Here is an 11,645-nt window from a genome sequence, read left to right on the forward strand (position 1 = left end):
TTCATTTAGTGTATCAATCACACTTCACTTTCTTCATTCGCTTAGTGTATCGATCACACTTCATTTATTTAGTGTATTAATCACACTCTCTTCACTTAGTGTGTCAATCACACTTCTTTCACTTTGTGTGTCTATCACACACATTCTCTGTATCTATCACACATATTCTCATTTTCTATATCTATCACACCTGTTCACTTAGTGCATCTATCACACTTTGTGTTCACCTTTTGTGTATCCATCACACCAGTTCACACTTTGTGTTCACCTTTTGTGTATCCATCACACCTGTTCACTTAGTGCATCTATCAAACTTTGTGTTCACCTTTAGTGTATTTATCATACTTTGTTCACTTACTGCATCTATCACACTTTGTGTTCACCTTTTCTGTATCCATCACACCTGTTCACTTAGTGCATCTATCACACTTTGTGTTCACCTTTAGTGTATCCATCACACCTGTTCACTTAGTGCATCTATCACACTTTGTGTTCACTTTTTGTGTATCCATCACACCTGTTCACTTAGTGCATCTATCAGACTTTGTGCTCAGCTTTAGTGTATTTACCATACTTTGTTCACTTAGTGCATCTATCACACTTTGTGTTCACCTTTTCTGTATCCATCACACCTGTTCACTTAGTGCATCTATCACACTTTGTGTTCACCTTTAGTGTATCCATCACACCTGTTCACTTAGTGCATCTATCACACTTTGTGTTCACCTTTAGTGTATCCAGCACACTCTGTTCACGCCTTGTGTATCTGTCACACTACACTCACCTTGTGTATTTATCATACCTTGTTCACTTAGTGCATCTATCACACTTTGTGTTCACTTTTTTTGTGTATCCATCACACTACGTCCGCTTTGTGTATCTACCACACATGCTCACTTTGTGTATCTGTCACACATTCGCTTTGTGTATCTATCACACATGCACACTGTATTCGCAGTGAGAATTGCAGTAATTCTTTTACACCCTTTCTACATGTAATTAGTTAGATTTGTGTATGCTTGCTTGAAATTGTTGCATGTTATGCTTCGTTATAGTTTCCTTATGTGATCATAAGTTATGCTCGGCTTTGTGCATTGTCTTGCATCTTGCCCCTGCCTTCGGGCGCATATCTTTATCTGTAACTTGTATGCTTTGTCTAAGTCTTCAACCTTGTCAAAAATTGGTCATCTCTGGGCTTTGACATTCACTCCCGTCATTTTTATGACTTTCGAGTTCTGTCAAAGAGGGGCAACTGTAGACACCCTATTTTTGACCGTCCTCAAGACTTAGACGTCATCGTTTGAACACTCGATGATCATCCATGATCGTGTTCATTTTGAGTTCTCGGAGGTCTCGACTACGCGCCTCGCCTCAAGATCTCTCAACTTATCTGTTTTGTGCTTGGTCATGGACCAAACACTTGTGTTTTTGCTTCTAAGGGCAGGGAATGGCTTGTTCGCCATCCACACACCTCACTGGCCATGGCTTGAGGCCACCGGCCCTGTTTTCTTGCTACTGGCCAAAGGTATTGGCCGGTCGGCATTGTTTTTGTTCAGCCGACCATTGTTTTGGTCAATCGGCCACTTTTTCTGGCCGAGACCTTTTCTTTGCCTTTTTCAGGCATTATGCATACCAGCTGTGCCAGCTAGTAAGCGCAGACCCTGCCCTCCATACACGTGTATGGAGGATTTGCACCATTGTTTTAAGCTTCTTGAGGAAGTTTGAACCTTTTGTACCCTTGTTTTAGCTTCTTGAGGAAGCTTGAACCTTTTGAACCCCTGTTTTAGCTTCTTGAGAAAGCTTGAACCTCTTGAACCTTTTACTCTAGCTTTTAAAAGAAGCTTGAACCTTTGCTCTAGCTTCTCCAAAAAGCTTGACCCTTTTACTCTAGCTTCTCCAAGAAGCTTGAACCCTCTTCTTTCTCTATAACAGAGGGCCTCCCTATCCTTTAGAGAGGTTGAAAAATTTGTCTAAGGCACAAGAGATATATCTCTCTCTATATCTCCATATTTTGGGTTCAAAAGAGTGAGATTCTTGGCCCCTTTGGACACCCCCTCACGACCACACACCTCCACCATTCATCTAAGGTTCTTGGAGGGTATTTTCAGAGGTTGAAGAGCTGGTTTTTGGTCCAAGAACCTGCTGGTTTTGCTGAGTTACAAGGGTAACTCATTTTCCCTCTTTATTCCCCATTTTTGCACAAGATTTTAGCCTATCTTACATGCTGTTTTGAGCTTAGTGTATAGCTGATAAAAGTTCTATTTTTTTATGCTTTTAATCTTTGTTTAAGATTACTTTTGTATTTGGGTTTGTTTACCCCCTCCTAGGCCTTGTTTGGCCTCATTTTTGTGCCATTTTTGTGAGCTTCGGGACCACCTTGTATTGGCCTTCTCACCACTGAAATCTAGAGGGATTTCAGTGGTGGGGATGGTGTTTTGAGGTCCTAAGAAGGAGAGGGCCATCCCCTCTCCTTTGTTGTCTTGTTGATTAGCATATTTGGCCTATCAAAGGAGTATATGTTTATATCATTTGAAGGCCTATTTTAGGCACTTTTTGGTGACTTTTGGGACCTGCCTAGCCTCTATCCATGGCTGCTTTGGTCCTCTTTTGTTTGCCTCTCGCATGTGTAGAGTAATCACATTCATCGCTTATCAAAGGAGCATGTCATTCTTGCATGTATTGACCATGTTTCTGTGGATTTTTTGTCATATTTTGGCATGCCATGATTCTGTTTTTGGCTGGTTTGGTGGCCCCTCACATGCTTTATACGCCTGTAGTGGAAATCATGCTTACTAGCTCACATTGCATGTTGTTTTGGCCCCTTATTCTAGCACCTTTTGGCCACACTCCAAACATGTTTTGTTCATATTTTAGGCTGCTTTAGCTCTATTTTTAGGCGTCTTGGTCGATTGGTGCTTTCCATGTGTGGTTGTAGTGTAATAGCCTTGCTTACCTTTGAGTTTTGGGGTCCCTTGCATGTGTTGCTTGAGGCATTTTAGTGTTTTGGCATCATTGAATATGATATTTCAAAGTTTATAGGTGTGCCATATTCTCATGTTTATCATGTCTTCAATGTGTTTGAGAGTTGTGCTTTTATACCCCATTTGTGAGCCATTACATGAGCTTTATTTTTGTGCACTTCAAGGCATCATCTTACTCCATTTTGCCACTGTTTTGGGCCTGCATAGGGACTATTTGGGGTTGGTTTGGTCATTCGAGCATCGCTTTGCATACCTCTAGTGTAATGTGCTTCACTAGTTTCGGTATTTGAGCCTTTCTACAGGCATTGTGTGAGTCGTTTGCATGATTCAGAACCATTTTATATGTCATTTCAGAGCTGGAATATATGCCATTATATGCTATACTTCATATTTTCAATGCACTAAGAGAGTTGCATCTTGTGCTATGAGTTAGAGCCCTTGCACCTTGCATGTTTGCATGTGTTTTGTTGCGTCATTTCCATCATGTTTGGCCACTAATTTTGGCATTCTTGAGAGCCACCCATGTTAGTGTAAGTCCATCTCACCATGTTGTTGCATGCTTGTTTCATTTTGCATGTTGTTGCATGCTATACATGTTCACATGTTTAGGTTGTATGCCTATTGCCTATTGCCTATTGCATGCATGTGTTGCTTTGTTAAGTTCATCATGCATGTATTACATTGGTCTAAGTATACTTGCCTTTGCATGTTATTAAATGTTATCCTATTGACATGTTGTTGCATGTTCATCCATCTTGCATACGTGTTAAGTTACATGCTTGTTTGCATGCTTGTCTTTGCATACTGTTATATGTTAGTTGCCTTATATAGCATTGTTGCTTGCATGCTCATGTTGCATTAGTTTGCTTGCATGCTTAGGTTGCATAGCATTGTGTGCGCATCCCTTGCCTCTTGAATCAATGATGATAGAGGTTGGGGCCCTTATGTGTTTTTGTGCATTTCATTTGATATCAAATTGCACACTTGGCGCCTTTGGCTATCATGCATTGAAATGCGCGATTGGTGGCCCGAGGGTCGACAACCAAACCCCCTTGAGTTCATAGCATGATAGGGATGGTGGTCGTGCATACATTGTCTTGTAAATTCCTTGCCATGCACTGTCTGTCCTCTACTGCAGCAAAAACAGAGTTTTGCAGGAACAGATGGCCGGTCGGCCCTCTTCAGTGCCGGCCGGCTACCAAAGTCCAGCTGATGGCCCCACTTTTGGTCGGTGACCACTTCCTAATGGCCGGTGGTCCTATCTTTTGGCCGGTGACATCCCACAATGCTCAGGGAGTAATTCAGAGGCATCTCAAGGATTTTCGTAGTTCTCAGAGGTGCAAAACAGTGCAAATAAGGGCAACATGTGGCATGGCAACGGGTTTTCAAGCGAGGCTAATCGAGCATGCATGCATTTGACCCTCTTCCCGAGGCAGCTTTACTACTTTAACAACTTAATTAATTCGTTAATTAGTTAAGGTTTTGTAATATTTAATTTGTTAGAGTAGTTAATTATTTATTTGGTTTGTATTATTCTTTTGGCCCCTCCGAGAGAGGGCGAATTTTGTAATAAGCGTGCGTGTGTGTGATGCATGTCTTCCAACCCCACGTCTTTCTCCCTTTTATTTACTTGCTTTCAATGGTTAGGGCACGTTTCAATTAGCATACTTATGATAGCTTGTTTGCATACATTCATTCGTATTGCACACACCGGGCTCGGCGCATCATACTAATTGCATAGTATTTCAATTCCAACTTGAATACATGTATCAAGTTGTCGCATTTCACATGCCATTCTTAGGGTAGCCGAGCCTATCTTAGTTGCATTTTGTATGCATTGGATTAGCCATTGCTGACATGAACTACGATCATGCATGATTACTAACTAGTTTCTTGTTTTGGCTCGGAGTATACTGTGAGTGTTTATACTTTAGCATCTTGCATGTATGTGAATGTTAACATGACAGCATGCTTGACATGAGGCTAATTGCTTATGTGATATAACTGCCTGAATGCATGTGGGTGAAGGTTGGATTGCTTGAATTGGAACAATTCATTGGAATCCATGTTTAAGCCTACTTGCGAGTAGCACCTTCAAACCGTTTTTCAAAATGAACATGAGATGTTTTGTTCCAGGCTAATAGTAATTCTAGGCATAGTAATTCTAGTAACTTTGATGATTCTAGGCTAATAACCGGAATAAGAGCACATATGTTTTCAAAACTCGATATCATGCTTAGTACTGGCCGATCTTTGATTGGGCGAGCGGGGGTGCTCATAGCTGACCTTCCCCAATCGTACCCAAGTTCCCGAGCCGAGGCAACTTTGGTGATGACGGACACGTGGCCTTAGGCACGAGTCAGGGTTTCCTAAATTTCCCCAAAAGAAAATATTTTGGTGGCGACTCTTTATCTGGTAAAGCAGTCCATGTTTGGTACTTCTTTCTAAAAATTAGTTTTTCAAAACGATTTTCCGGATTTGGACTCTTTGGTGATTTATTAATCTCACATCGCACATTGTGAGATCCGATTAAGAACCGTGACATTTGAGTCTGAACTGTAGTAAGCCCAAATGAACAAAACGGGATTCCTTCCCGGGACGTTCAGGGACGTCTACAACGACGAACAAATTGGGCCATCTTTAGTTGCAGAATCTTCCACGAGTGCAAGCAGAAGACATAGAGTCACCTGACTCAACTTTGCCTCTAGTTTTACTGCTTTGATCTTTCTTTTCAAGTTTTATGATGTAAAAGAAGCTTTTATCTAAATTAGAGAGTTGAAGAATGTACTTGTGTTGAAATCAATAAAATTAAAGTTGCAAGTACTAAATTTTTTTCTTTTGGTCCCAAAAATGGTCCAAGTTGTAAAAGGATAAAATTTTGAAGAAAATAAGCTTTTATTAAAACTTTTTAAAACAATTTTTGGAAAAGATCACCACCTGACACACATAGAATCCATCCTCGATATGTACAGCCCCGAATCAACAAATCACGACTGCCCATAACTGCATTCACCATACCGGCCCTTCTGCCAAACTGATGATCACACAACCGAGCCAATCCATAATGGAGAAAGATGACCTAATCAAATAGGAATGAATAAGACAGTTGAGTTGGATATGGTTATGGCCAAACTTCAGGATGAAGTTGCCTACGTATCCCAAAAATGGGAATTAGGCCTTACGTAGTTCGACTCAAGTTTACTCGAGTATTAACTCTCTCTTTTTGGTGCTCTAACTTTTGCCAAAGTCGCCCTTTAGGGTTTTCAACCTTGCGAGCTCAGTTTTTCTTTTTTTCTAATTTTTCATGCTCTAACTTTTGCCCAGGTCGCCCTTTTGGGTTTTCGGCCTAGCTAGCCTTTCAGGGGTAATATTTCTTTAACTTGTCCATATTGATCGATTGTGAAAACTCCAGGCCATCTAGGTCTATAAGAATAACTGCCCCTCCTGACTAGGTAGCTTTTATAATGTAAAGACCAGTCCAATTGGGTCTGAACTTGCCCCTAGGGTCATGGATAGGAGCTCTGTTGTCTTTCAGCACCATGTCTCCCTCCTTAAGATTCCTGGACTTAACTTTCTTGTTAAATGCCCTGACAATTCTGCACTGGCAGCCCAGAACATGATACAATGCATTTAGCCTCCTCTCATCAAACAACATTAACTCCTCAAATCTGCTATGTTGCCAGTCCGCCTATGGTATCTGACACTCTCACAACGACGACACTTCAATTTCAATTGGCAAAATAGCCTCCATCTCAGAGATGAGAGAATAGGGGTTTGCTCCTATAGATGTTTAGTTTGAGGTTCGATAGCCCCAAAGTGCAAATAGCAATTTATCCGACTAATCCCTATAGGTCTCAATCATTTTTCGCAAGATATTCTTGTTATTTTTGTTTGCAGCCTCAATAGCTCTATTGGTCTATGGTCTGTATGTCAATGACTTATAAAAAGCCACATTTTATTTCTCAAGTAGATCCTCCACCTCTTTCTTGAAGTGCGAGCTGTAATCGGAAATGATCTTGTTCGGAACCCCATACCGGCAAATAATGTTGTTCTTAATGAACTTAGCCACATGTGATGCTTTCAACACAAAATAGGACTGGGCCTCCACCCATTTAGTAAAGTAGTCGATCGCTACCAGAAGGAACTCATGCCCGTTTGATCCCTATGGCGTGACTGCGCCGATAATGTTGATTCCCTAGACTGAGAAAGGTCGTGGTCACATCATGTTGTAGAGCTTTGATGGCGGAATATTCATGCAATTAGCATGGACTTGACATTTGTTTCATTGCTGAACAAAACCAATACAATCCTCCTCCATAGTTAACTAGTAGCAGTCTTGTCCAGGATTTTTCAGGCCAACATCACACCATTCATGTGGGCTCCGCATTTTCCTCCGTGGACAGCCTCCATAAGACACTTTGATTCCTCTTCCTCCACGCATAGCTTATACATTCTCAGATGGCCTCTTTTGTATAATTTACCCCTACAGATGATAAATTGGACGACCAAACGCAGTACCGTTTGACTTTGGCATTTGCCTCTGGTGGATGCATCTCTTTTTCTAGAAAGTTCCAAATATCGTAATACCAAGGGTTTTTGTCTTGCACTTCATCTATTGTGGCAACGATCTAGTAAGAAGACGTATACTTCTACTCAATAATGATGGACCCATCTTTACTCCGAGTGGGATGTCCACCATAGAAGATAGAGTTGCTAGTGCATCCGCAAACCGGTTAGTCTCTCTCAACAAATGTGTAAACGTCAGTTTTTCGAACCTAGGAATCAAAATATCCATGCCCTGATGATACATCTTCATGTTCTTTTCTATGACCTTCCAATCCCCGTTAGCTTGAGAGACAACCAAATTTGAATCTGCAATGACGTCCAACCTTTTTGCCCCTAGTTGTAGGGTAGCTTCCAAACCAGCAATGAACGCCTCATATTCTGGTTCATTGTTGGACACTCTGAACCAGAGCTTGAACGCTAAGGGTATGTGGGAATCACCTGGTGTTATGAGCAACACACCTATCCCATAACCGTACTGATTAGCCGCCCCATCAAAGTACATTGTCCATGTTTCCTCTTCCACATGCAAAATGTCCTCATCTGGGAACAGGTATTCCACTGCCTCATCTCCCTCTACTGAGTGGTTTGCCAGGAATTCTGCCCCAACTCTCCCTTTAACTGACTTGCGTGTAACATATTTGAGATCAAATTCGGAGAGAAAAAGAAACCAACGAGCTAGCCTACCCGTAAGTGCTGGTTTCTCAAAACGATATTTAATGGGATCTAATCTCGAAACCAGGATTATAGAATGAGCTAACAAGTAGTGCCTCAACTTCCTGGTAGCCTATACCAAGGCTAGGCAGGCTTTCTTTAGGGGAGTGCAACGGGCCTCGTAGTCTAGCATCTTTTTGCTAAAGTAGTAAATGGGCTTCTCCACTTTGGCTTCAGATTCTTGAGCTAGCATGCACCCCATAGTTGAGTCTATTATTGACAAATATAGAATCAAAGGCTTCCCGGCTCTAGTGGTGACAACACGGGCGGATTCTAGAGATACTGCTTGACCTGCTTAAAGGCAAATTGACAACGATCGTCCGATTGAAATTTCTTTCCCTTCTTCAGAAGACCAAATAGTGGTTCACAAGTTAAGGTTAATTTTGAAATAAATCGCATTATGAATTGCACTTTACCCAGAAATCTGCACGCCTCCTTGATTTTAGAAGCATCTACTTCGATTCCCCTCTGCTTGATTAGGAAACCCAACATCTTCCCTGTCGCCACACCAAGGGTACACTTTTGGGGGTTCAGTCTCAATCTGTACTCTTTGATCCGCTGAAATAATTTCTCTAGTGCGGTGTAGCGGCCTTTTCGCTCCTTGGATTTGACAATCATATCGTCCACATACATCTCAACCTCTTTGTGGATCATATCATGAAGAATGGTGGCTGCAGCCCTCTAACAGGTAGCCCCAGCGTTCTTCAACCCAAATGGCATGACTCGATAGCCGTAGGTGCCCCACAAAGAAATGAAAGTGGCCTTCTCCCTATCCTTGGGTGCCATCAGAATCTGGTTAGACCTAGAAAACCCATCCATTGAGAGCAGCGCGTGGTCGGCGGTGAAGTCTACCAACTCATCTATGTGTGGCAAAGGGAAGTCATCCTTTGGACTGGCCTTATTCAGATTCCTGAAGTTGACAAAAACTCTAATTCTGTCATCCTTCTTCGGAAATGGAACAATATTGGCCAACCATATTGGATACTTAGATACAAGCAAGAACCCTGTCTAAATCTATTTGGTAACTTCCTCCTTGATCTTCAAAACCCAATCTGGGTGGACTCTACACAGCTTCTGCTTAACTCGTTGGGCCTCGGGGTCGAGAAAGATCCGGAGCTATACAATCTCATAATTGATTCCAGGCATGTCTTCGTAGGACCACACGAAAACATCTTTAAATTTTTTTAATAAAAGCGATTAAATGCTTACGCTTCTCCGAAGACAACGTAGACCCAATCTGGACCAAGCGAGGATATTCCTCAGTACTCACATTAATCGATACGATTTCATCTGTACATGGTTTAACACGCCTATTCTCTTCACGATCAACCAAATTTTTCTAAACTCGAGGAATTTATTTTTCTTCGTTTAAGTCAAAATTTTGAAAATCAAGATTAGTACAACAAACCAAAGGCACAGAAAAGTAGGCAAAGTTCACAACATTCTCATTCAAAAGCTCCGGATCTTCAGTTAGAGTGGACTCAAAAGAAAAGCTAAAAGACGACCTGGACAGGACTTTGGTATCCAAGTTACCACTCCCAGAAGTACCAGACTCAGAGGAAATCGAATCTGACTCCGACTTCATAGACTCAATGGAATCAAATCCAGACACACTATCTGATCCAGAACGGTCGATGACGCCTTGCTCAAACTTCCAAACCAGTCATGGAGCCTCAGATGCATCCATGATGAGAGTAGTGAAATTTGCTGCCAGTGTATCCTTAATCGTTGAGATAGTAAAACTATCCTCCAAGTTGACAGACTCAGCTCCAGCAGTAGAACTTGTCAATAGGCCAGCCAGTGCTTTTCCAATAGCTCTTCTTCTTCAATACCCAAGCTTGCAGTTCTGCCTTGATCTGTGCTAGGGCTCAGGTCTACTTGTTCATCCTCCTCTTCTGTTAACTGGTGCCCTAAGAAGATCTCAAACCCCGGATACCTTGTCTTTGTTTCTCCATCAAACTAGGGCTCTGGGAATCCATAGAAGGGGAAGTCTTCCCCTTGGCGGGCAAAACGTCCGTTCAAGGTTCCCCTTATTGGTCTGTGGACTAATTCGTACTACCTTCCAGTCCTCTTTGCTTTCAACCTTCCTCGCAACTCCTCCACCTTTCTTTGCCAATCTGCAGCAGTAGGCTTGTATCTCTGCCCAAATGCATGGGGGTTGTAACTCATCTCCATGGCAACAATACCTCCTTGTCGGTCACTTCTGTCCAATCCTGATCCCGAAATATGCCCATGTTTGTTTATCATATAGATGGACTGAGCGCTTACGTAATTCTCATCATCATTTGCCATGATGGTTTGGACCAATTAGGCCTCTGCCAGAGAGAAGCCAGAAAGGAACACGTCCTCTTCTCCATGTATGATTTCCAATAATGGCGCGGTAGTTCCCTGGGGAAGATGGATCGCAGAATTGCTGTACATAGTAGTAATCCCATCTTTGAAGGGGGACTTTACTAACTGATGGACCGTTGATGACACCACTTTCATCTAATGCAGCCAGGGCCTTGCTAGTAGTAGATTGAACGTGGCCGATACATCCATTACATGGAATTCCACCTCGTGTTTGGATGGACCGAATAGGATATGGCTCTTGAACCGAATGGCCTGAGTCGTAGGTGTAAAGTCAGCCAGCCTTAAACCAATGGCGTAGGCAGTCCTCATTGGACATACATTGATCGCCGATCCGATATCTGCTAACACCACCGAAATCCACTTTTGCCTACTTTCCAGGGTTATATACAAAGGTCAGCAGTGGTTGGCACCGTCAGGTGGTAACTCCTTATCTGTAAAAGATATCACAGGCGTAACGTCCCCAGATATAACCAACGATACCAATTGGTCAGTAGTGGTGTCAATAGGCAATTTGGTCTAGTTAATTGCCTCTAGTAGTGTTTGCCTATGCTCCCGAGAAGCCATTACCAGCCCGCAGATTGATATGTCTGCCTGAATCTCCTTGAGCTGTTTCAAGACTAGGTTTTCTTCAGTATCCTTCTCTTTTGATCTCTCAACCTCTTTGTTGGAAGACTCCGGCTGATCTAAGGTCGCGGGTTTGAAGTACCGACCACTCCGGGTCATGTGATTAATATCATCAGTATACCAGGTGTCATCAAAGGTATCATCCTTTCACCCTTCGTCAGTGTATGTATGACTTAGGTTGCTGTCTTCCCACCACTCTTCTGCAGCCATGGCCGGGCTAGCATCAGGTTCTATCTGGAGCAAGTTAACATCACACGCCCCATCATCATACCATTCTTCCTCCACCACAACTTTGGTTTCTGCGTCCCGATATTTTCAGAGCTTCCTTAACATCATTTTTCCGGTCACTGGGCTGCCATTCGACCTTTTTGGTATCTTGGACATCATCCACCGTTGTCTCGAGTTTTTCTT

Source organism: Camellia sinensis, chromosome 9 (genome assembly GCF_055761805.1).
Source record: "Camellia sinensis isolate YWXY chromosome 9, ASM5576180v1, whole genome shotgun sequence".
Classification (NCBI taxonomy): Eukaryota; Viridiplantae; Streptophyta; class Magnoliopsida; order Ericales; family Theaceae; genus Camellia; species Camellia sinensis.